The 25,328-nt window shown below is 41.0% G+C and overlaps 1 pseudogene; it reads left to right on the top strand.

Annotated features, from left to right (window-relative positions):
* Nucleotides 1–4,801: 4,801 nt before the first annotated feature.
* On the top strand, nucleotides 4,802–5,267 carry LOC118724388 (annotated as a pseudogene).
* The last annotated feature ends 20,061 nt before the right edge of the window (nucleotides 5,268–25,328 follow it).

Raw genomic sequence — 25,328 nt, 5'->3', positions numbered from 1 at the left:
TGGGACCTTCAGGAAGTGACTCTGCTCTGCCTACTGAATGGACCCCAAAGGAGTGTGGATTAGTTCCCACATTGACACCCGAGTCATGTGGATGGCTCACAGCAGCCAATCTGTGTCCTGGTGCCTGTTAGATGCCAGCCTTCTATGACCAACAGACCTTCTCCCTCATAACTGTCTTAGCAAAGACACTTGGGCCTTGTATCCCTTGCATTCATCCTGGGCCCAAGTATAACAGAGAGGAAAGGTCTTGAGGCACAAGGCCTCTCTCAATTTGGCATCTGGAACCTGAGGAACAACAGAGACAAGAACAAGAGACACCTGTGTCTGGCTCACTGTGAAGAGCCCAGGCATTAGAGCTGGGCTGCTTGAGTTCAAGTCCTGGTCCTGCCACCTCATAGCTCCCTGGGAAAATATTACATGTCTTTGTACACTGGAGGGGACAATTGCAGTGCCTAGTCTGGCTTTCTATGATCACATGATGGGACAATTTAGGACCATTAAGTGATAAGCCACTGTCATTGCTATTATTGCAGGTCCACTTCCCTCATCTTCCACCCCACAGTGCACAGGGAAATGAACCTTCAGGGCAACCCAGGAACTGAAGAACCTGACTTGTCAGTAGAGGCAAGTTATGCTGCGATAACAAAAGCCCCAAATCCTATTGGCTTAATACAACAAAAGTTTATTTCTCACTCATACAACATATCAAAAAATGAGTCCACTGTGTCATTGAGTCAGGCTGATGGAGCAGCCCCCATCAGGAACACTGCCAATCACTGTGGAAGAAGGGATAAGGGAGTGAGGAGTTGTTACTGGCTCTTAAAGTATCTTCCTGAAAGTAAGGCACATCACTTTCTCTTCCACTCAAATTGGTCAAAGAAAGTCACATGGTCAACCACACAGGGACAATGAGCATGGACCTACTATGTGGCTGGAGGATGGAGAGACAGGAATATTTGCAAACAGTGCCAATGACTGCCAGACCACCCAACCTTCTTTATTACTATTATTATTGTTGCTAGTGTTATTTTAAAGTTGGAGCTCAGAGAGATCAAGGAGTCAGCCTCAGACCACAAAGCAGTCACTGGTAGAATAAGAGTAATTTCCTTATTCAATAACTCTTTATTAAATAACTACTATGTTGCAGACTGTATTAGGCCTTGGGGAAATTACACAAAACAGGGAGTCAAAAATCTCTGTGTATAAAATTTTTTAAAAATATGAGTCTCTTTAATATCTATCTATCTATCTATCTATCTATCGATAGATAGATAGATAGATATTAAAGAGGCCCAGTGCATAAAATTCGCGCATGGGGAGGGGATCCTCTCAGCCCAGCCTTCACCCTCTCCAATCCAGGACCCCTTGGAGGATGTCCAACTGCCATTTTAGGTAGGCCTGATCCAGGAGGGATCAGGCCTAAACAAGCAGTCAAACATCCCTTTCACAATCTTGGACTGCTAGCTCCTAATTGCTCACCTGCCTGCCTACCTGGTTCCCCTAACTGCCCCCCCCCCTGCTGGCCTGATCACCCCTAACCACCTGTGCCTGCCAGCCTGCCAGCCCTCAATTGCCTCCCCCACTGACCTGGTAGCCCCTAACTGTCCCCCACTCTCCCTCCCCCCCCCCCCCCCCGCTGCTGGCCTGGTCATCCCCCCTCACTGCCCCACCTGCTGGCCTAGTCACCCCACGCAGCCTGCTGTTCAGTTGTTTGGTTGTCCCTCACTAACTCCTCTGTCAGCTTGGTCACTCCACACAGCTTGCTGTCTGGTTGTTACTGTGAGGGCGCCCTGACCAATTTGCATATTACCCTTTTATTATTATAGATAGATATTATTGATCTTAGAGAGGAAGGGAGAGGGAAAGAGAGATAGAAACATCAATGAGGAGAGATTTAAAATGGTAGCAAAGTAGATGGATGCACAGACATGTTCCAAGGAACAAGTTGGAATTACAAATGAAATATGGAAAGACTTCCTGAATAATCAATGAAAAAATCACAGGAGATAACCCTAATACCCAAGGACCAAAGGTGGAGACTACATGGAGACTGGTAGGAGGAATAGAGGCATAAAAGGGCTGGCCAGGTGTCCACAGACAGCAACGAATGTCCTGGAGAGAAGTCTCAGCTGTGGGGGGGAGGGCGAGGGGTGGTGCCACTGAGAACCCTGGTATGTAATCCCCAAGCTGAGCTCCTCAGCAGAGAGCACAAAATTCAAGGGGGGTACTCACATAACATCTAGCTGTGAAAAGCAGCAGGGTGCTGTTTGCCAATGAGTGGCAGCTGCAAGTTTGGGCACTTTCTTGAAGGACCAACACACAAAAACTCCCTGTGGAGCCACCGACCTTGTGCTCTGGCAGAGGGAGGGTGAAATGGACTGGAGCTGTGAGGGCAGAACTCAGGACTGGGGACATCTTTTCCACACAGACATAAGCCTTGCTTGGGGGGGAAAACAATTGACACACCCTATTGGAAAATCCTTGCCCTGAGGCCACTTAAGAGATTAAAAATAAGAATTAGCCTCCAGACAGAAACAACTGCCCAACCCTGTTGAAAAAACTCTTGCTCCACCTTAGGACTATTGCCTAGGGGCAATTCAAGTCAGAAACTTATTAGTCTGTAAACAGAGGTAGTCTCTGGAGGGTTTGAGTCTTTGCCTGATTCAATTAGTCAGAAACAGCCTTTAACACTGTTCTGCACTAGAGATTGAGAGGTGTAGAGGATCTACCTAAAATATAGTCACAAACCCAAAGGGACAACCAAAGTGAAGAGACAAGAAAACAACTCCCAAATTAAAGAACTAGAGAATTTTCCAGAAGAGATAAATGAAATAGAGATAAGAAATTTATCTGAAACAGAATTCAGAGTAATCATGGTAAAAATGCTCAACAGTATGAAAAAAGATATAGTAACTAGGAAAAAAAGAAACAGACTGAGATAAAGAATAACAACACAAATAAAGAACACATGGGAAGAAATTCACAGTAGATTAGGAGAAGCTGAGGATCAAATCAGTGAATTAGAAGACAGAGTTGAAAATATCACTCAATCACAGAACCAAAGAGAAAAAACAAACAAACAAAAAAAAAACAGGAGGACAGCTTAAGAGAGCTTTGGAACAATGTGAAGCATAACATATTAGAATAGCAGGTGTGCCAGAAGAGGCAGAAAGGGAGAAAGACAGAGAAAAGGTATTTGAAGAAATAATGGCAGAAAACTTCCCTAACCTGGTAAAGAAAAAAGTCACACAAGTTCAGGCAGCACAGAGAACCCCAAACAAGAAGAACCCAAACAGACCCATGTCCAAACTCATCATAATTAAAATGCCAAAAATTAAAGACAAAGAGGGAATCTTAAAGGCAGCAAGAGAAAAGAAAACTGTTACCTACAAAGGAGTTCCCATAAGGCTGACACCTGATTTCTCCTCAGAAACTCTACAGGCCAGAGGGAATGGCATGAAGTACTCAAGGTAAGGAAAGTAAGGATCTGAGACAAAAATTACTATATCCAGCAAAGCTACCATAAAAATAGACAGTCAAATAAAAAGTTCATAGACAAAAATAAAGTATAAAGGAGTTCATCACCACCAAGCCAGCATTGCAAGAAATGCTAAAGAGATTGCTGTAATGAGAAGAAGAAACAGAAAGAGAAACCTAGGCATACAGAATTAAAATGGCAATAAATACCTATCAATAATAACCTTAAATATAGATGGGTTAAATAACCCAATAAAAACACATAGGGTAGCTGAATGGATACAAAAACATGACCTCACTATATGCTGTCTCAAGAGACCCACCTTAGAACAAAAGACACACATATGATGAGAGTGAAGGGATGAGAAAAAAAATTGTCCATGAAAATGGAAAATAAAGCTAGAGTAGCAATACTCACATCATACAAAATAGACTTCAATATGAAGGCCATCACAACAGACAAGAAAGGTCACTACATAATAGTAAATGGATTGATCCAACAAGAGAATATAACCTCGTAAGCATATGCACCCAATATAGGGGCACCTAAATATATTTAAAAATCTTCTAGAGGACTTTAATGGAGACATCAACGACAAAATAGTCATAGAGGAGACTTTAACACCCTCCTGACTTCACTAGATAGATCTTCCAGACAAAAACTTAACAAGGAAACATTGACTCAAAAGGACACACTGGATCAGATGAAATTAATTGACATTTATAGAACATTTTACCCCAATTCAGCAGAACATACATTATTTTCAAGTGCATATGGATTATTCACAAAGATAGACCATATGCTAGAACACAAAACAAGTTTTGACAAGTTCAAGATGATTAAAATCAAGTCAAGCATCTTCTCAGATAACAGTGGAAAGAAATTAGAAATCAACTATAGTAAAAACACTCACAAACATTCAAATACATAAAAGCTAAATAGCATGTTATTAAGCAATGAATGGGTTATCAAGGAGATCAAAAAAGAAATCAAAAACTTCCTGGAAACAAATGAAAGTGAATGCACAACAACCTAAAATCTCTGAGACATAGCAAAAGCACTCCTGAGAGGGAAGTTCATAGCACTACAGGCCTACCTAAAAAAGACAAGAAAAATCAGCAATAAACTATTTTACCCTACAATTTAAACAACTAAAAAGAGAACAATAAGAAAAGCCCAGAGAAAGTAGAAAGAAGGAAATAATAATGATTAGAGAAGAGATAAAAAACATAGAGACTTTAAAAAAAAATACAAAATCAATGAAGGAATTAGTCCAAGTGGATCAAGCTAGCTGAGTGGTTGTATAGTTGCTTCTTGGAAACCAGTAGCACTTGCAGCATGGCTGAACAACTAACTGAAGAGCAGACTGCAGAATTCAAGAAGCTTTTTCATTATTTGACAAGGATATTGATGGAACTATAACAGCAAAGGAATTGGAAACTGTAATGAGGTCTCTTCAGCAGAATCCCACAGTTACAAAACATGATAAATGAAGTGGATGCTGATGTTAATGTAACAATCGACTTCCCACAATTTCTGACAATGATAGCAAGAAAAATGAAAGACATAGACAGTGAAGAAGAAATTTGAGAAGCATTCTGTGTGTTTGATAAGGATGACAATGGCTATATTGGTGTAGCAGAGCTTCACCATGTGATGACAAACCTTGGAGAGAAGTTAACAGATGTAGAGGTTGATGAAATGATCAGGGAAGTAGATATTGATGGTGATGGTCAAGTAAACTATGAAGAGTTTATGCAAATGATGACAGCAAAGTGAAGATATTGTACAGAATGTGTTAAAAAAAATTTTACAAAATTGTTTATTTGCCTTTTATTTGTTTGTAACTTATCTGTAAAAGGTCCCCTCTATTGTCAAAAAATATATACATGTATAGTAATTAGGACTTAATTCCTCCATGTTTTCTTCCCTTATCTTACTGTTATTGTCCTGAAATCTTATTTTAGAAAATTCATCAAGTAACATGTTGCATGTGGCTTACTCTGGATATATCTAAGCCCTTTTGCACATATAAACTCAAATGAGGGAACATCTGGTTATACCTTTTTTAAAAGTAGTTTTCTTTAGGAATTGTCATCATGTTGTTGTTGAAGTATAGAGTTGTAACTCTGCATGGACTATGGACAGTCAACAATATGTATTTAAAAGTTGCATTATTGAAAAATGGGTGTACTATACAGGTACTCATACACTATTTTTTTGTACTGTTGGTTCTGTAACCAGACACATTTTCTTTTATTGTTACTTGCTTTTTAAACTTGGTTAGCCACTTAAAGAAAATTTGTGTAAGCATAATTTGCCTTAAATCCATTCAAGTTGTATATTTGTTTTCCAATAAAAAAAAGTTTACCCCCCGCCCCAAATCAATGAAACCAAGAGCTGGTCCTTTGAAAGGATAAACAAAATTGACTCCAAGAAATAAAGAGAGAGGACACAAGTAAATAAAATCAGAAACAAAAATGGAGAAGTAAACATGGACTCACAGAAATAAAAAGCATTGTAAGAAAATACTATAAAAAACTGTATGCCAACAAGCTGGACAATGTAGATGAAATAGACAAATTTTTTAAAAAATACAATCTTCCGAAACTGAATCAGAAAGAGTAAAAAAATCCTAAATAGTCTAATAACAATTGATGAAATTGAAGCAGCAATAAAAAAACTCCCACCAAACAAAAGCCCAAGTCTGGATGGCTTCAGAGGGGAGTTTTTCCAAACATTCAAAGAACTAACACCTCTCCTCCTCCAACTATTTCAGAAAATCCAAGAGTAAGGGAGACTTCCAAACATTTTTATAAGACCAGTATTATCCGAATTCTAAAACCAGATAAAGATACTACAAAGAAAGAGAATTACAAGCCAATATCTCTGATGAACATAGATGCTAAAATCTTCAACAAAATATTATCAAATCACATCCAACAATATATTAAAAAGATCATACACCATGACCAAATGGGATTTATTTCAGAGATGCAAGGCTGGTACAATATTTGCAAATCAATAAACATGATACATCACATAAACAAGCTAAAATACAAAAATCACATGATCATATCAATAGATGGAGGAAAAGCATTAAACAAAATTCAACACCCATTTGTGATTAAAATTCTCAGCAAAGTTGGAATAGAGGGAGCATATCTCAACATGATAAAGCCCATGTATGACAAACCTACAACCAGCATCATACTCAATGGGCAAAAACTAAAAGCATTTCCCCTAAGAACAGGAACAAGACAGGGATGACCACTTTCACCACTCCTGTTCAATGTGATACTGGAACATAGTAATCAGACAAGAAGAAGAAATAAGAGGCATCCAAATTGGAAAAGAAGAAGTAAAACTGTCATTATTCACAGATGACATGGTATTGTACATAGAAAACCTCAAAGATCCATTAAAAAAATCTATATTTAATAAATGAATCTGGTAATGTAGCAGGATACAAAATTAATACCCAGAAATCTATGGCTTTTTTATACACCAATAATGACCTCATGGAAAGAGAAACTAAACAAACAATCCCATTTACAATTGCACCAAATAAATGAAGATACCTAGGAATAAAGTTAACTAAGGAGGTAAAAGACCTGTACTCAGAAAACTTCATGACACTGAAAAAAGAGATAGAGGAAGACATAAATAAATGGAAAAATATGCCATGTTCAAGAATTGATGTAGAGTCAACATCATTAAAACGTCAATACTACCAAAGCAATCTATAGATTCAATGCAATTCCAATTAAGATACCAATGGCATATTTTACAGACCTAGAACAAACTCTCCAAAAATTCATCTGGAATTTAAAAAATTCCCGAAATAGCTGCAGTAATCCTGAGAAAGAAGAACAAAGTTGGAGGGATTGGGCCTATTATTCTCAAAACTGTATGGTACTGGCATAAGAACAGACATATAGACCAGTGGAACAGAACAGAGAACCCAGAAATCGACCCAAGCAATTATGCTCAATTGATATTTGACAAAGGAGATGAGAGCATACAATAGAGTCAAGATAGCCTCTTCAATAAGTGGTGTTGGGAAAATTGGACAGATACATGCAAAAAACAATAACAAAAAACTAGATACCAACTTATACCATAAACAAAAATAAATTCAAAATGGACAAAGGACTTAAATGTAAGGTGGGAAACCATAAAAATCTTAGAAGAATCCATAATCAGCAAAATATCAGACATGTGTCGTAAAAATATCTTTACCAATACAGCTCCTAGGGCAATGGAAACTAAATAAAAAATAAACAAATGGAACTATATCAGAATAAAAAGCTTCTGAACAACAAAATAAAGTATCAACAAAACAAGGCCCACTGCATGTGAGAACATGCTTGCCAATGTTATCTCTGATAAAGGTTTAATCTCCAAAATTTATATGGAACTCATACATCTTAACAAAATGAAGATAAACAATCCAATTAAAAACAGGACAAAGGGCTGAAACTGGTTTGGCTCAGTGGATAGAGCATCGGTCTGCGTACTGAAAGGTCCCAGGTTGAATTCCGGTCAAGGGCATGTACCTTGGTTGCAGGCACATCCCCAGTAGGGGGTGTGCAAGAGGCAGCTGATCGATGATTCTCTCTATCGATGTTTCTAACTCTCTATCCCTCTTTCTTCCTGTCTGTAAAAAAATCAATAAAATATATTTTAAAAAGAAAAAAGAAAAAAGAAAAAAAAGGACAAAGGACCTAAATAGACACATTTCAAAAGGGGACATACAGGTCAAGAGATATATGAAAACATACTCAGTCAGTAGTCATCCAAGAGATGCAAATCAAAATGATAGTATGGTACCATCTCACATCTGCCAGTATGGCTAACACAAACAAATCAACAAACAACTAGTGCTGACAAGGATGTGGAGCAAGAGGAACCTCTTACACTGCTGGTGGGAATGCAGACTGGTGCAGCCACTGTGGAAAACAATATGTACTTTCCTCAAAAAATTAAAAATGGAACTCTCATGTGACCCAGTAATCACACTTATAGGAATATATCCCAAGAAACTAGAAACACCAATCAGAAAGGATATATGCACCCCTATGTTCATAGCAGCACAATTTACCATAGCTAAGATTTGGAAACAGCCTAAGTGCCCATCAGCAGATGAGTGGATTAAAAAACTATGGTATATCTATACAATGGAACACTACCCTGTTGTAAAAAAGAAGGAACTCTTACCATTTGCAACTTTTGTGATATTATACTATGTTAGGACAGTTTTGGTAATATTATTGTATTTAAAATCATTTTTTCTTAAAATATTGCATGTAATATTATATTTAAAATCTTTTTTTAAATAAAAATTTTAAAAAAGAAAAGAAACATCAATGATAAGAAGAAAGAATCATTGACTGGCTGCCTCCTGTACGCGCCTCCCCACCCCCCCACCCCCAGATCCAGCCCTAATCTGGCATGTGCCCTGACTGAGAATCAAACCTTGACCTCCTGGTTCATAGGTCAATGTTCAACCACTGAGCAACACTGACCAGGCTGAAAAACATTTTTTTTTATTGATTTTGTACAGAGAAGAAGGGAGATAGTTAGAAACATCGATGAGAGAGAATCATCGATCAGCTGCCTCTTGCACACCCCCTACTGGGGATATGCCCACAACCAAGGTACATGCCCTTGACCGGAATCAAACCTGGGACCTTTCAGTCCCCAAGCCGATGCTCTATCCATTGAGCCAAACTGGTTTTGGCTGAAAAACATTTTTTATGGTGATGGTGGGAACACAGACAATAAATAGTCAACATAATAATTTAGGGAATGATATCATATGTGAGGAGGCAGAAACAACCACACAAAGGAAGGGAGATTGGAGTCTTGGAAGAAAAGTGGCATTTTCAATTTTAAGTAGGATTTTCTGGCCTCATTGCAAAGGTAACATTTGAGCAAAGACTTGAAGGTGAAGAAATAAGCCATGGGGATGTGGGACTAAATGAATTTCTTTCCTTCCACCTTCTAAGTTCTTTTTGCTTGGCTAATAATCAAATTAACAGAGAAAGATTAACAGGAGAAAATCAAAGTTTGATGCATGAGGAATTCACATAAACATGAAAATTCCAAAACAGTGAGGCAAAATTAGGTATATATGACATTTTGAACAAAAGAGAAGAGGTGGGGAGATGGGAACTTAGATTTCAAACATGAGAATAAGCAATTTACAGGTAACAGAAAAGCAGAACACAAGACAGCTGAATTTTTGCTAGGTAACTCAGGAACAATGGGATACAGAGGGTAATCCGGTAAGCAGGCTTCTGCTTTCCTCTCCTCCTCCCGCCCCGCCATCCACCACACTCAATTTAAATTAGGCTCAGGAGAACATCCTAAGATCTCCTTCCTGGAGCAGGTCTTTCCATCTTAGGCAGGAAAGGTGGGGGTTCAAAGGTTCTTTCTGAGTCCTGTTTCTTAATAACAATATTACTAGTCACTATCCAAAAAAAGGCAGCTTTAGGATGGGAAAACTTTGGTCTCCTTCAGGAGTGTCTGGAGAAGAGCATTTCAGATGAAGGGAGCAGCAAAGGTCCTTTTCCTTATTCAATCAACAAACATTTATTAGAACTTACTCAGGTCAGGCAGTTGCTGAAAGCTCGATGCTCAGAGCAAAAAGAAATGATTCCTAACTCTGAAGACTAGAGCCCAGTAGGGAAGAAAGGAAAGTCCTAGTCTTTAATAAATTAATCACTTATTCATTCATTCATTTATAAATCCACTTAGGGCCCACAGAGAGTCCTGCCTTATGGGGGGAACTGAGGCCTTGGTGCCAGATCAGACATGGTCCCTGTTCTTGAATTGCTCCCAGTCTGGTGGAGGAGGCATCCAGTGTGAAAGAGAGCAGCACAGTAGTTAGGGATGCTCTGAGAGATGACTGAGGCTTGGAAAGCTAGCTAGGAAGGAGTCCAAGGTCATATCCCTGGGGAGAGATGAGACCTGAGTAGGCACTAATAGTGGCTAGAGAAGAGAGATTTAAAAAGGAGAAGCTGCAGCACCCAGTGACTGGATTTGGGGGCTGAGAGGAGGGGAACCAAGGGTGAGTTTGGGGGTTCCACCTTAAGTGACTGGGGAGCTTGAGGAGGACTATTTTCTGAGATTAAGAATGTGGAATGCAGAGATCAACCAAAAGACTTGTAGGTATGCATATAAGCATAACCAATAGACACAGACAGTAAAGGGGTGAGGGCATGTGCTGGGGAGTGAAAGCAGCCAGGGAGAGGTCAATGGGGGAGGGAGGAAAGAGGAGACATTTGTAATACTTTAAAAAATAAAGAATTTAAATAAATAAAAAAGAATGTGGAATACAGAAGAAAATGAGACTAGACTTGGCAACTTGGGGAATGAAATGCCTGGTGGGGCATGTGCTGGTCTTCACACCTGGGTCTGCCCTTGCCTGGCTGCACAGTCTGGGACAAATCAGAAGCCTGTTCCATATTTTGTCTTTTGCAACCTGGGGATAAATATTATTACCTTGCAAAGTTCTGGGGCAGTGGTCAGCAAACTCATTAGTCAACAGAGCCAAATATCAACAGTACAATGATTGAAATTTCTTTTGAGAGCCAAATTTTTTAAACTTAAACTTCTTCTAATGCCAATTCTTCAAAATAGACTCGCCCAGGCCGTGGTATTTTGTGGAAGAGCCACCCTCAAGGGGCCAAAGAGCCACGTGTGGCTTATGAGCCGCAGTTTGCCGACCACGGTTCTGGGGGAAGAGGCAGTTAACTGATATCACCTGGTGCTGTGGCAGTGGTCCCCAGCCTCAGCTGCTAGAGAGAACCGGAGGCAGATCCTACTCCCAGACTGTCCCCCACCCTCATTTAATTGTACTTGTGGGGAAAGGGATAGGGCATCACCTTCCAAAGTTTGGTGGGTAATGCCATGTGCAGCCAAAGATATGAACCATGTGCTCTGCCTGGCACAGTGCGGAGCCGAATAATAGAGAGTTGCTTTATCTTTTTAGTTTGGATGCTATTTTCTATACCATTACTTAGATGGCAACATTCAAGAAGCAACTGGAGAGCTTGCACTGGAGGGTCCTGTTGGTGTCTCAGAGCCACCCAGGCCAGCACATTCCCCAATGGGAGTCATGCTTTGTGGAGACCAACTTCAGTAAATGGATGAGAAAGGAAACAGATCCTGAAACAGCTCCCACACCCCAGTGTGACCAGGGGCTTTATTCTCCTCAAAGTAATTGGAAGTTTTTGCACCAAATTAAAATAAAGTAAAATTACAAAATACAGATAAGCAAAAAGAACACAAAGTGTATAAGTTCACCATCTGGTAAATCAAACTGAATAACCTCAAAGGCAAATTCTATATAAATATTTGTTACATAGGTATAGATTCATATATCTATATATTTACTATATATATTCACATATCTGTAACTATAGTATTTCTATATACAACCAAACTTAAACTTTAAGCAGAGCTCTGGAGCCAAGTGCCTTTGTCACTGGTGGGCAGGTGACTAAAGCGCACTGTGCCATATTCTCTTCATCGAATATAACCCACAGTAGATGGATCAGGGTTTTGTTTAAACGGTAAATTATTTTTTAAATACATTTGAATAATATGAAAAGTTGTGCTTTACATTCCCCATGGGATTACATTCCAGGGCTTCCACGTCTTTGTGTAAACTCAGCGTTGGGGGAGTCACCTTCTTCCTGCGGGGTGTCCTTTAGCATTTCTTGTTGTGTTTGTTTGCTGGTGATAAGTTCTTTCATAGTTTGTATCTCTGAAAAAGTCACATTCTTCCCTCCCCTCTGGCTTAAGATGTTTTCTTTATCACTGGCTTTGACAAAATTTGATAAAATGTACCTTAGTGTGATTTTCTTCATGTTTCTTGTGCATGAGGTTTGTTGAATTCCTGGGTTTGTGGGTTTATAATTTTTCATGACATTTGTAAAAGTCTTCAATGGTTAAAAAGGGTCTTCAAGTGTTTTTTCTACCCTCCTCCCACTTATCCTTTCATTTCCAATTATTTGAATTTGTCTTGAAGTTGTCTCAGCTCACAAATGCACTTCTCATTTTTTTAAAATTATTTTTCTCTGTGTTTTTCATGTCGGATCTTCAAGTTTTTTTATTTTTATTAATCTTTATTGTTGAAAGTATTACATAGGTCCTCCTTCTCTCCCCCTAGCTCCATTAACCTCTTCCAGCCTACTCCCATACTCCCCCCCACTCAACCCAAGACTCTCACCAAACCATTGTCTGTGTCCACAGGTTATGCATATAAGCATACAAGTTCATTGGCTGATCTCCTCCCACCCAGCCTCCCCTGCCTTCCTCTGAGGCTCAACAATCTGTTTATGCTTCTATGACTCTGGGTCTACTTTTGATCATCAGTTTATTTGGTTCATTAGATTCCAAAAATGAGTGACATCATATGATACTTATCTTTTTCTGATTGGCTTATTTTGCTTAGCATAACACTCTCCAGGTCCATCCATGCTGTTGCAAATGGTAAGAGTTCTTTTTTTTTATAGTAGTACTAGAGGCCTGGTGCACGAAATTTGTGCACAGGGTAGGGGGAGGTGTCCCTCAGTCCAGCCTGCACCCTCTCCAATCTGGGACCCCTCGAGGGATGTTAAACTGCCTGTTTTTAAATGGGCAGTCTGACATCTCTCTCACAATCCAGGACTGCTGGCTCCCAACTGCTTGCCTGCCTGCCTTCCTGATTGCCCCTAACCTCTTCTGCCTGCCAGCCTGATCACCTTCTAACCACTCCCATGCTAGCCTGATTGATGTCTAACTGCTCCCCTGCAAGCCTGTTTGCACCCAACTTCCCTTCCATGCTGGCTTGGTCACCACTGAAGGGTTGATCGCCTCCAACTGCCCTCCCTTACAGACCTGCTGCCTCCCAACTGCCCTGCCCTGCTGGCCATCTTGTGGTGGCCATCTTGTGTCCACATGGGGGCCATCTTTGACCACATGGGGGCAGCTATTGTGTGTTGGAGTGATCTGCATATTACTCTTTTATTAGATAGGATAGAGGCCTGGTGACGGGTGGGGGCCTGCTGGTTTGCCCTGAAAGGTGTCCCAGGTCAGGGTGAGGGTTTCCTTGGAGCATGGGGAGCATGGGTGAGGGGCCTGTGGTGGTTTTCAGGCCAGCCACGCCCCCTGGTGACCCAAGCAGAGGCTCTGGTATCTGGAATTTATTTACCTTCTACAATTGAAACTTTGTTGCCTGGAGCAGAGCCAAGCCCCCTGCTCACTCTGTGGCTGCCACCATTTCTGTTTGGTTTTATGTATCTTCTATAATTGAAACTTTGTATTCTTGAGTGAAGGCCTAGACCAGCAAGGGCAGGTGGAAAGCTTTGCTTCCTCTGTTGCCAGGGGCAACCCTAGCCTGCCCTTTCTAGCTCCATGGCTGCCGCCATTTTTCATTGGATTTACCTTCTATAATTGAAACTTTGTATCCTTCAGTGGAGGCCTAGGTCGGCCAGGGTGTGTGGAAAGCTTGGCTTCTTCTATTGCCAGGGAAACAAAGCCTCTCAACTGCTCTCTGTGGCTGCAGCCATCTTGATTGGGGTTAATTTTCACACTCACTCTGATTGGCTGGTGGGTGTGGCTTGAGTGGAGTGATGGTTAATTTGCATATTACTCTTTTATTAGGTAGGATAGTATTCCATTGTGTAAATGTATCATAGTTTTTTATCCACTCATCTGCTGATGGGCCCTTGAGCTGTTTCCAAGTCTTAGCTATTGTAAATTATGCTGTTATGAACATAGGGGTACATATATTATTTCTAACCAGTGTTTCAGGTTTCTTAGGATATATTCCTAGAAATGTGATTACTGGGTCAAATGGAAGTTCCATTTTTAATTTTTTGAGGAAACTCCATACTGTTTTCCACAATAGTTGCATCAATCTGCATTCCCACCAGCAGTGTACTAGAGTTCCCTTTTCTCTGCATTCTTGCCAGCACTTGTCACTTGTTGATTTGTTGATGATAGCCATTCTGACAGGTGGAAGGTGATATCTCATTGTCATTTTGATTTGTATGTCTTGTATGATTAGAGACTTTGAGCATCCTATATAATAAAGAAGTAATATGCAAATTGACCATCACTCCAACACACAATATGGCTGCCCCATGTGGACACAAGATTATTGCCACATGATGGCCAACACAGGAGGGAGGGCAGTTGGGGAAAACCAGGCCTGCAGGGGAGAGCAGTTAGGAGCAACCAGGCTAGCAAGGGAAGCCAGTTAGGGGGAACCAGGCCTGCAGAGAAGGGCAGTTGGGGAGACCAGGCCAGCAGGGTAGGGCAGTTAAGGCAAATTGGGCTGGCAGGGAGGGCAGTTAGGGGTGACCAGGCTGGCAAGGGAGGGGAGTTGGGGAGGGGAGTTAGGGGTAACTGGGCCAGCAGGAAAGGACAGTTAGGGGTAACCAGGCCAGTAGGGGAGGGCAATCAGGCCAGCAGGGGAGCAGTTAGGTGTCAATCAGGCTGGCAGGGGAGTGGTTAGGGGTGGTTAGGGGGTGATCAGGCTGTCAGGCAGAAGCAGTTAGGGGCAATCAAGCAGGCAGGCGAGCAGTTGGGAGCCAGTAGACCTGGATTTTGAGAGGGATATCCCAGATTTGACAAGGTGCAGCCTAGGCTGAGGACACACACACACACACACACATACACACACACACACACACTGTGCACAAATTTTGTGCACCAGCACAAATTTTGTGCACCAGGCCTCTAGTTTTTTTAATATGTCTCTTGACTTTCTGTATGTCCCTTTTGGAGAAGTATCTATTTAGGTCCTTTGCCTATTTTTAAGTAGGATTATTTGCCTCCTTTTGTTAAGTTATATGAGTTCCCTATATATTTTAGATATTAACCCCTTATCAGTTGTATCATTGCCAAATATGTTCTCCCATGTAGTGGGCTCTCTTGTTATTCTGATGATGGAAGTTTTTCATATTTTCTTCTGCAATGTCTAATCCAATGTTACCTCTGTCCATTATATTATATTTTTTAATCTTTATGAGGTCTTTTTTTTTTACTGTATCTACATATTCACTTAACTTTTTCAACGTATGGTGTCCAGTCACAGGAACTATTTAATGTCCTTTTCTGCTGATTCTAGCCTCTGTGTCAGTTCTGGGTTGATTTTGTTTGGTTGATGTTTTTCTTCACTGTTGGTATGTTTCCCTGCTTCTTTGCATGCCTGGTGACCTTCAATTAGAGCCAGAGCTTGTGAAGTTTTGTTTGGGTATTGGATATTTTTGTATTCCTATGAATGTTTTTCAGAAATGCAGTCAAGTAACTTGAAAACTGTTTGGTTCTCTGGGGTCTTGTTTCCTGGTCTGGTAGGTGGGTAGAGCAGGCTCAGTAGGAGGTAGTCAGGCCTCAGCACTGAGGCGAGGCCCTCCTGAGAGCTCTGCCAACTGGCCTGAGCTGGGAGGCTTCTTAGTCTGACAGTGAGAACAGGTACTATTCCTAGTCTTGTGTGATGCTAATTGACCATAATCCTTTCAACTGCTTCTTCCCCATCTTCGGAGAATGTCCTCAGTACATGGACTGGGTACTTCTGGATGCTTACAAAGGCCCCGTGGGTCTGCAGGTTTCTCTTGGGGCCCTCTCTCATTGCAGGTACTCTCTTCCCTGAAAACCATAGCTGCTTGACCTGCATGGGCCCCTGTGCAGCTCCCACTCCCTATGCCTCAGCCTGAAAACTCTCAAGGCAGCAAGTGAGGCAGTCATAGGGCTCACCTCATTGGTTTCTTATATGGAAGGATCATTGCCCTTTGTGGTCTGAAATCCTCTGTCTTGACAACCACTGTTTCAACTGTTCTGTCTGTTTTGTTAGTTTGTTTCAGGTATGAGGAAAAACTGGCTCTTGTGACTCTAGCTTGGCCAGAAACAGACATCCGCAATGATTCTATGCCCTCCTCACCTATATAGAACTCTTTCCCTCTTCTTCCCTCTGCCAATGCAGGCTGATGTGTGCCCTGAGTCAGACCTTCCACCATACTATGAGGGAAGCCACATGGGGTGGGGTCTGGAGGTCTAGAGTGGCTCAGAGTGGTAGGGACCCCTGCATCTGAGGAGGAGAAGGAAGAGTTGCCATCACAGCCCTCTCCTGGTACTGGCAGATATGCCCTGAGGACATCAGGAAGCCCAGTAGACCCTTGTTGTAGAGCTCTCAGGAAAGACTATTATCCAGCCTGCCTTTCACAGATAAGAAAAGCTCAGGGAGGTTAAGTCCCTCCCAAGGTCACACAGAATAAAAAGTAAGGGCAGGATTTGGACTCAGGCCTGGCAGACCGTATATTAGCTGCTGACATCTGTTCAGTACTGATTCTGTGCCAGGCACTGTTCTGGATGTTTCCCCTGACCTCTGTTGTTTCTTTCCCATACAACCCTGCCAGGCTGGAATGACTGGCTCAGTATGAACAGGCAAAACTGCTGAAGGGTGGACAGAGATGGTGCACTAGAACTGGAATCCTGCTGCTAGCTTTTAAAGCATGTGTGGTCTTAGGCCAGTCACTTAAATTCCTTGCCTCAGTTTTCTCACCTATAACCAGGTATTATAGATTAAATTGTGTCCCTCCAAATCCATATGTTAGAGTCCTAATCTTCAGGACCTCAGAATACAATCTTATTTAAAGATATAATCTTTAAAGAGGTGATCAAATTAAAATGAGATCATTAACATGGGTCTTAATCCAATATCTCATATAATAAAAGTCTAATATGCAAATAGACCAAAAGGCAAAACAACCAAACAACCAGTCCCTATGACGTGCACTTACTACCAGGAGACGTGTGTGAAACATGGAAGGCATCGGCAGTGGTGAGTGGGAGCACCAGACCAAAGCAGGGCACCAGTCGCTGTCATTGGGCAAGCCTCTGGTGATTACTAAAAATTCTTTACTCCCATGCGCTGCAGTCCTGCCAGTGCTTGCACCCACTGACAGTGTCGGCCCTGCTCATTCCTGCTGTTGGCGCCATCCCCAATCATTCCACGCTATCAGTGGGTGTGAGCAGGGCTAGTGTCTTCAGTGCATAGGGAACCATGGCAGCAGGAGTGGTACTGCCAGCAGACAGGAGCCATGGAGGGAGGGGCTGGGCTGGGGCACAGAGAATAGGCCAAGACCTGCCGCTGAGCCCATTGCAGCCTCTGGCACACAGATCCTTTCAAGGTGCACAAATTTGTGCACTGGGCCCCTAATGTCCTTATAAAAGGGAGAAATTTGGAAACAGAGACAGGCATTGAGGGAAGATGACAATATGGAGATTCATGGAGAAGAGAAGATGACCATCTATGAGCCAAGGAGAGAGAAGCAGAACCAATTCTCCCCATAGTCTCCAAAAGAACTAATCCTGCTGATGCCTTGATCTTGGACTTCTAACCTCCAGAAGTGAGGAGATATATTTCTGTTGTTTAAGACATCTGGTCTGTGGAACTGCGTCACAGCAGGCCTAGGAAAGTTGAATACTAAGGCTATTAACAGTACTTTCCTTATATTGCAAGGATTACATGATAGAATGTGTGAAAGTGCTTAGAAAAGTGCCTGGCACACACTAACAATCAATAATAATGAGGAAACCCAGCTTGGGTCCTCCTGTCTCCAAGTCCCTTTCTCCTAAGGCTGATGTTGGAACTCCATGAGATCACCTTCTCAAATCCTAGAATGGGGCCTGGTGCATGGAAAGGGCTCAGCATCTGCTCCCTATTTTTATTATTTACTGGGTTTGGACAAGTGGAGGAACTCAAAGGCTCAGGACCCCTTAACATTTTAACAAATTATTGCAGACCCAGAGCCGTTGCGTGTGTGTAAACCTATCAATATTTATAGTAATAAAAATTAGAGCTGAAAAAATGTTTATGCATTAATTTATTTTAAATGATAATGAAGGTTCAACATGGTGGCTGACAGGACAGGAGTGAGGGAGAAAGTGTGAATGAGTGAGAGGAGAATATGTGTGTGGATATGCTTAGTGTGTGTGTGTGTGTGAGTGATGGATAGTTAGATACATTAAGAGACCAGATTCATCAAAATCAGAGCAAAATCCAGCAAGCCCCAACCTCACTGGCAGCAAGTCAGAGGAGGTACCTTTCCTACTAACAGGGCATCAACAATCAAGTCCCATTGAGAACAGGAGAGCCCAAATAATGCACACAAGGAGCACTGCACCTCTGGATCCCTCAAGATACTTTCTACATTAGGACATCCCACAAAGACAGGAGGCACAACAGTTCTAATACATAGAAGCAAATATAAAGAGACAGCTAAAATGGGGAGACAAAGAAACAACCTTCAAATGAGAGAAAAGAAGGAATCTCCAGAAAAAGCACTAAATGAAATGGAGGCAAGCAACCTATTAAAGGCACTGATTTAAGAAGAAGAAAGGGAAAGAGAAAGGATCATAGGCACAAGAAAATAAAAATGGCAATAAATAAATACCTATCAATAATAATCTTAAATAAATGGATTAAATGCTCCAGTCAAAAGACACAGGGTGACTGCTTGGACCAAGAAAGCATGGCCCATATATATGCTATCTACAACAGACCCACCTCAGAACAAAAGATATACACAGAGAGTGAAGGGATGGGAAAAAATTACATGGAAAGGGGAAAAAACTGGAGTAACAATACTCATATCAGACAAAAAATGATTTCAAAACAAAGACTATAATAAGAGGCAAAGAAAGCCACTTCATAATACTAAAGGGAAATGATTCAAGAAAATATAACCCTTATAAACATATATGCATCCAGTGTAGGAGCAACCACATACATAAAAAATGCTTGAAGAACTTTAAAGGAGAGCTTGATAGCAATACAGTCATCGTAGGAGACTTTATTACCCCACTGATCACTGGATAGATCTTCAGACAAAAAATCAACAAGGAAGCAGAGGCCTTAAATGACACACTGGATCAGATGAATCTAACTGATATTTACAGAACATTTACCCCAAGGAACAGAATATACATACTTCTCAAGTACATATGGGACATTCTCAAAGATAAACCAAAACAAGTTTATACAAATTCAAGAATATTAAAGCATCTTCTCAGATCAAAATAGTATTAAGTTAGAAATAAACTACAATTAAAAATTTTCAAAAGCACTCAAATATCAATATATGGAGGCTAAATACCGTGTTTCCCTGAAAATAAGACATCCTCAGAAAATAAGACTTACCTACAGGTTTCCTTCTGAGTGAAATATAAGGCATCCCCCAAAAATAAGCCCCCCCCCCCCCTAGGCTCTGTCTCATAATGCTATTGCTAAACATGAGAGATTTGGTCCACTGATTCTGAAAGAAATGGAGTCACAAGAAATTCACTAGGGAATTCAGGAATTGGATTGTTATGATGATGTTCCAGAAGATGATGACATGATTGTCATTGAATAAATGAGTAAATTCTTGATACTGTAGGATTCACAGTTTGTCTGGTTTGTGTTGACAACTACTGTACTACCGTACCATATACAGGTAATAAATTTCCTTTATTTTCATTTAACAATAAATGTGTACCGAATTCTTCTTCATGGAAAAATAAGACATCCCCTGAAAATAAAACCAAGCACATTTTTGGGAGCAAAAATTAATACAAGACACTGTCTTATTTTCGGGAAACAGGGTAGCATGTTATTAAACAATGAATGGGTAACCAATTAGACCAAGGAAGAAATAAAATTTTCCTGGAAACAAATGCACTCAAATGTATGGAGGCTAAATAGCTGTTATTAAACAATGAATGAGTTACCAATTAGTCCAAGGAAGAAATAAAATCTTCCTGGAAACAAATGAAAATGAACACACAACTCAAAACCTATGGGACATGGCAAAAGCAGTCCTGAGAGGGAAGTTCATAGCTCTACAAGCCTGCCTCAAGAAATAAGAAAAATGACTAATAAAATATCTAACTCTAAAACTAAATGAATGAAAAAAGAGAACAGTAAGAAAAACCCAGGGGAGAGAAACCAAGATGATGGCATAGGTAAACGCCTAACTGAAGCCTCACACAATAATTTCAAAAAATACAACTAACATACAAAATGGACATTATCCAGAACTACAGGAAAGTTGACGAACTGGAAATTCTACAACAACTAGAAGGAAAGAGAAAACCAGAAGGAAAATCAGAGGAGCTGTAAAAACCTAAAATACGGAGACACAGTGTGCGCGTGTGGGGAGGATGGAGCCTGAGAAAAGGGGAGACTGAGTGCCTGGTTGGTGTTCCCTAGCTGGAAGGAGATAAAAGCTCCTGGCTGCACTGAACCCCAGTTCTGACTGCACTGAACCCCAGTTCTGAGTGAGATCCTAGGGACCCAGGCTCATACAGAGGGAATCTAGGCTGTAAGGTGGAAACTCAGGGGAGCGGAGAAAGGCAGAGCCCTGGAGGTGCGTACTTGAATGCGTGCAGAGGATGGACTATTGACTATGCTGCTACATTGCCCTAACAGGAAGGAGACAAAAGCTCTGGACTGTGCTGAGCCCCAGTTCCGACTGCACTGAACCCCAGTTCTTGGCCAGACTCTGGGGATCCAGGCTCATACAGAGAGAATCTGGGCTGTAAGGCAGAAACTCAGGGGAGTGGTGAAAGGCAGAGCTCCAGAGGAGTGCACGTGAATGCGTGCAGAGGGCGGACTGTTAACTGTGCAGCTGGATTGCCCTAGCAGAAAGAAAACAAAAGCTCTGGACTGCACTGAACCCCACTTACAACTGCACTGAACCCAAGTTCCGGGCTCATTGAGGGAGAGACTCTTGTCTGGTAGCAGGTGAGGTGAAACTCGAGGGCACCTTTCTCTCAGGGATGCTTACAGCAAGTACTGAAGGACACTGAGGAACACTGAGACTCAGGAATCTCATAGGGTGGGGCTGACGGGAAAACAAGGCTGTAGGCTCCACCCTGAAACTCCGCCCCATCCAAGCTGAGCAAAGAGTCTTTTGCAATTTTTCAAGTCTAATCGAATAAGGCTGTCTCCCAGCATAGACACAACTGATCCTCACAGCCAAATTGGCCTGGAGGTCAGTTCCTCCCAGTGATACCAACAACAATCAAGACTTAACTACAACAAGTCTGTACACATGGTCCACAAAGGGGTGCACCAAGAGTGTCCACCTCAGGTAACTGGGAGGCTGACCCACTGAACCATATAGGACACATTAGCACACAAAGCTACCCTACTAACTCAGGGAAGCAGTGAAAATGCCGAGACAAAGAAATAGATCATAAACGAAAGAAATAGAGGACAACAAGTGACTGGACATAGAGTTCAAAACCATGGTTATAAGGTTTTTCAAGAATTTCTAGAAAAGGCTGACAAATTTAGTGAGACCCTCGAGCATATGAGAGAGACCCTCAAGGATATGGAAAAGGACCAACTAGAAATTAAACATACACTGACTGAAATGAAAAATATTATAGACACTCAACAGCAAGCTAGAGGAACGCAAGAATCAAGTCAAAGATTTGGAACACAAAGAGCCAGAGGACACTCCTCCACAGAAGCAAGAAGACAAGAGAATCCAGAAAGTTGAAGATAGTGTAAGGAGCCTCTGGGACAACTTCAAGTGAACCAACATCAGAATTATGGGGGTCCCAGAAGAAGAGAGAGAGCAAAATACCAAAAACATATTGGAAGAAACAGTGAAAAAAAACTTCCCCCACCTGGTGAAAGAAATAGACTTATAAGTCCAGGAAGTGCACAGAACCCCTAACAAAAGGAATCCAAAGAGGACCACACCAAGACACATCATAATTAAAATTCCAAGAGCAAAAGACAAAGAGAGAATATTAAAAGCAGCAAGAAAAAAAGCAGGTAGTTACCTATAAAGGAGCACCCATACAATTGTCAGCTGATTTCTCAACAGAAACCATGCAGGCAAGATGGGAATGGCAAGAAATATTCAGGGTGATGAATAGCAAGAACCTACAGCCAAAAATACTTTACCCAGCAAAGCTATCACTCAGAATCGAAGGCCAGATAAAGAGTTTCACAAATTAAAAAAAGCTAAAGGAGTTTATCAAGGCCAAACCAGAATTATATGAATTGCTGAAGGGAGTTCTTTAGGAAGAGGAAGAGAATAAAAATAAAAATTATGAACAACAAATACGTAACTATCAACAAGTGAATGTAAAAACCAAGGGAATTAAAAATCTGATGAACAATATTAACTGGTGAATATAATAGAATCAGAGGTATGGAAGGGGAGTGGACTGATGATTCTCAGGGAAAAGGGGAGTGGGGGGTGCGGGAAGAGACAACATAAACTGTGCACTTATGGATGAGGACAATGTGGGGTGGGAAAGGGCAGAGGGTGGATTGGGAACCTGGTGTAGGGGAGCAATGGAGGGGGAAAAAAAGAGGAACATTTGTAATAATATGAATAAAGATTTATTTTAAAAAGTAATAAATTTTTTTAAAAATTTAAAAATGAAACTGATTGCATTTTTATACACCAATAATGAACTCTCAGAAAAAGAAACTAAAAAAGCAATCCCACTAATCATTGCAACAACAAAAAAAATAAGATACCTAGGAATAAATTTAACCAAGGAAGTAAAAGACCTGTATTTGGAAAACTATAGAACACTGAAAAAAGAAATAGAGAAAGATAGAAACAAATGGAAACATACTATGTTCATGGTTAGAATTAACATCATTAAAATGTCTATACTATCCAAAACAATCTATAGATTCAATGCAATCCCTATTAAAATTCCAATGGTATACTTCATAGAGTTAAGACAAATATTCCAAAAATATTCAAATGGAGCCATAAAAGACCTTGAACAGCTACAGAAAACTTGAGAAAAATGAAGTAGGAGGGATCACAATACCAGATATCAAACTATACTATGAAGCCATTGTAGCCAAAACAGCTTGGCACAAGAATAGAAATATATACCAATGGATCAGAACAGAGGCCCCAGAAATTAACCCACACCATTACAGTCAATTAATATTTGACAAAGGAGGGAATAACATACAGTCTTTTCAACAAATAGTGTTGGGAAAACTGGACAGACATGCAAAACGATGAAACTAGACCACTAACTTACACAATACACAAGAATAAACTCAAGATGGATAAGATATTTAAATGTAAGGCATGAAACCATAAAATCTTAGAGAAGAACACAGGCAATAAAATCTCAGAGATCTCACATACTATATAATAAATGCTCAGAAAAAGGGTTGAGGGGAGACAAAATGGCAACAGAATAGATGGACGTGTCCTGAGCCTTGTTCTGGAGCAAATAGAGTGAGCAGCTGAAACGAGTGGAATTCAGCCAGAATTGGCAAAGGAGACACAGCTGGTAAGACAGTTTGCAGTTGGAAAGGGCATAAGTCCCCTGGATGAAGGTGAAATCAAGGATATAGGCAAGAGAGTCTGCCCGAACCTCTGTGCCCAGAGGGTCAGAGAGGAACTACACAGCGCAAAGCCACATCCCTGAGGACAGGCAAAGCATCTGACTGTGAAAAAGGGTTCACAGGACTGCAGGAGGTAGAGGATTTTGGATCTTGAAGTCTGGATTTTGCATCTGAGCTCAAAGGCAGCCCTGAAGGGTTGAGAGGAGCTTGCAGGGATGCAGTCCCTCCTCACTCTGGATCCTGTGCTTTTCTTCACTGAACCTAGTTCGTAGGACCTTTTGGATACAGACACTTACTCGTGGCTGAGGTGCGGGAGAAGGTGTGGACTTGTGGAATCTGGGGAGAGTGGGCAGCGGTCCAAGAGAGGTGGTAGTGAGTCTGGTGCTGAGTCATACCTGAGCCCTGGTCGCCATTTTCCATTGAGAGATAGTTTCCTCTCCACGTGTCTGGTTATGTGGCTTGTTCTCAAGCCCGTTTGTCAGACAGGATAAAATTCGCCTCAACAAGACACAGCACAGAAGGAACTAAGCACAAATGTACTCACAACACCAATAAACCCAATATAAGTGATCACCTGAGAAAACAGAGTTAGGGCAGAGAAAAGAGAGCATAAATGCTATAGAAGAGAGAGAAAAAGATAAGAGATCAAAGAGAAAGGAAGAAAAAGGAGAGCGCGCACACACACACACACACACACACACACGCGCGCGCGCGCGCACACAGGTAAGATACTGCAGAACCAATAAATAAAACAAAACAAAAAATACAAACACCACACACCCAGGAAAAAGGGTTGGGGCATAATCTGTAGAGGGTGAGCTCATATACTGAAAATAAGATTAAGAATTGGATGAATATAGGGGGGACCTCAATTTAGTATTAAGTAAGTAAAAAGGGAATAAGTGGATGAGAAGAAAGAGAATGAGAAGAAAATAATAATAAATTAGCAAAAAATTTGTTTAAAAATGGTATAAAAATAGCAAATAAAAATAGTAATGGTAAAATAATGTGAAAAGAAATAGAAAATAAAGCAACAAACAAAAACAATAAAACAAAGAAAAAGGGATAATAAAAAATAAAAATGAAAAAAGCGAAGTGTCATTCCTTTGGCTGGTTTCTTATTCCAGTTATCTCTACTGTTCTTGTTTCTCAGTTTCCCCATTGCTGGGGCTAAAGATTTCTCTTTAGGCCAGTTTCTATGACATCAGGAAGTATTCAGATTCCTTTGTATTATTCAGGGTGGGATCTGGGTATGGCTGTATTGGTTGCCTGGAGACTGGAGGGAGGGGCTATCTCTCAGTGGAAAATGGCGACCAGGGCTCAGGTATGACTCAGCACCAGACTCACTACCACCTCTCTAGCTCTCTATCCCTCTCTCCTCCTCTCTGTAAAAAATCAATAAAAAAGAAATTTAAAAAAAAAGAAAACTTAGTGAGAAAAAGTTCATTGTTTTACATTTTCTCAGAT

This window comes from Pipistrellus kuhlii, unplaced genomic scaffold (genome assembly GCF_014108245.1).
Source record: "Pipistrellus kuhlii isolate mPipKuh1 unplaced genomic scaffold, mPipKuh1.p scaffold_m20_p_2, whole genome shotgun sequence".
Taxonomy (NCBI): domain Eukaryota; kingdom Metazoa; phylum Chordata; class Mammalia; order Chiroptera; family Vespertilionidae; genus Pipistrellus; species Pipistrellus kuhlii.
This window is presented reverse-complemented; position numbering and strand designations above follow the sequence as displayed.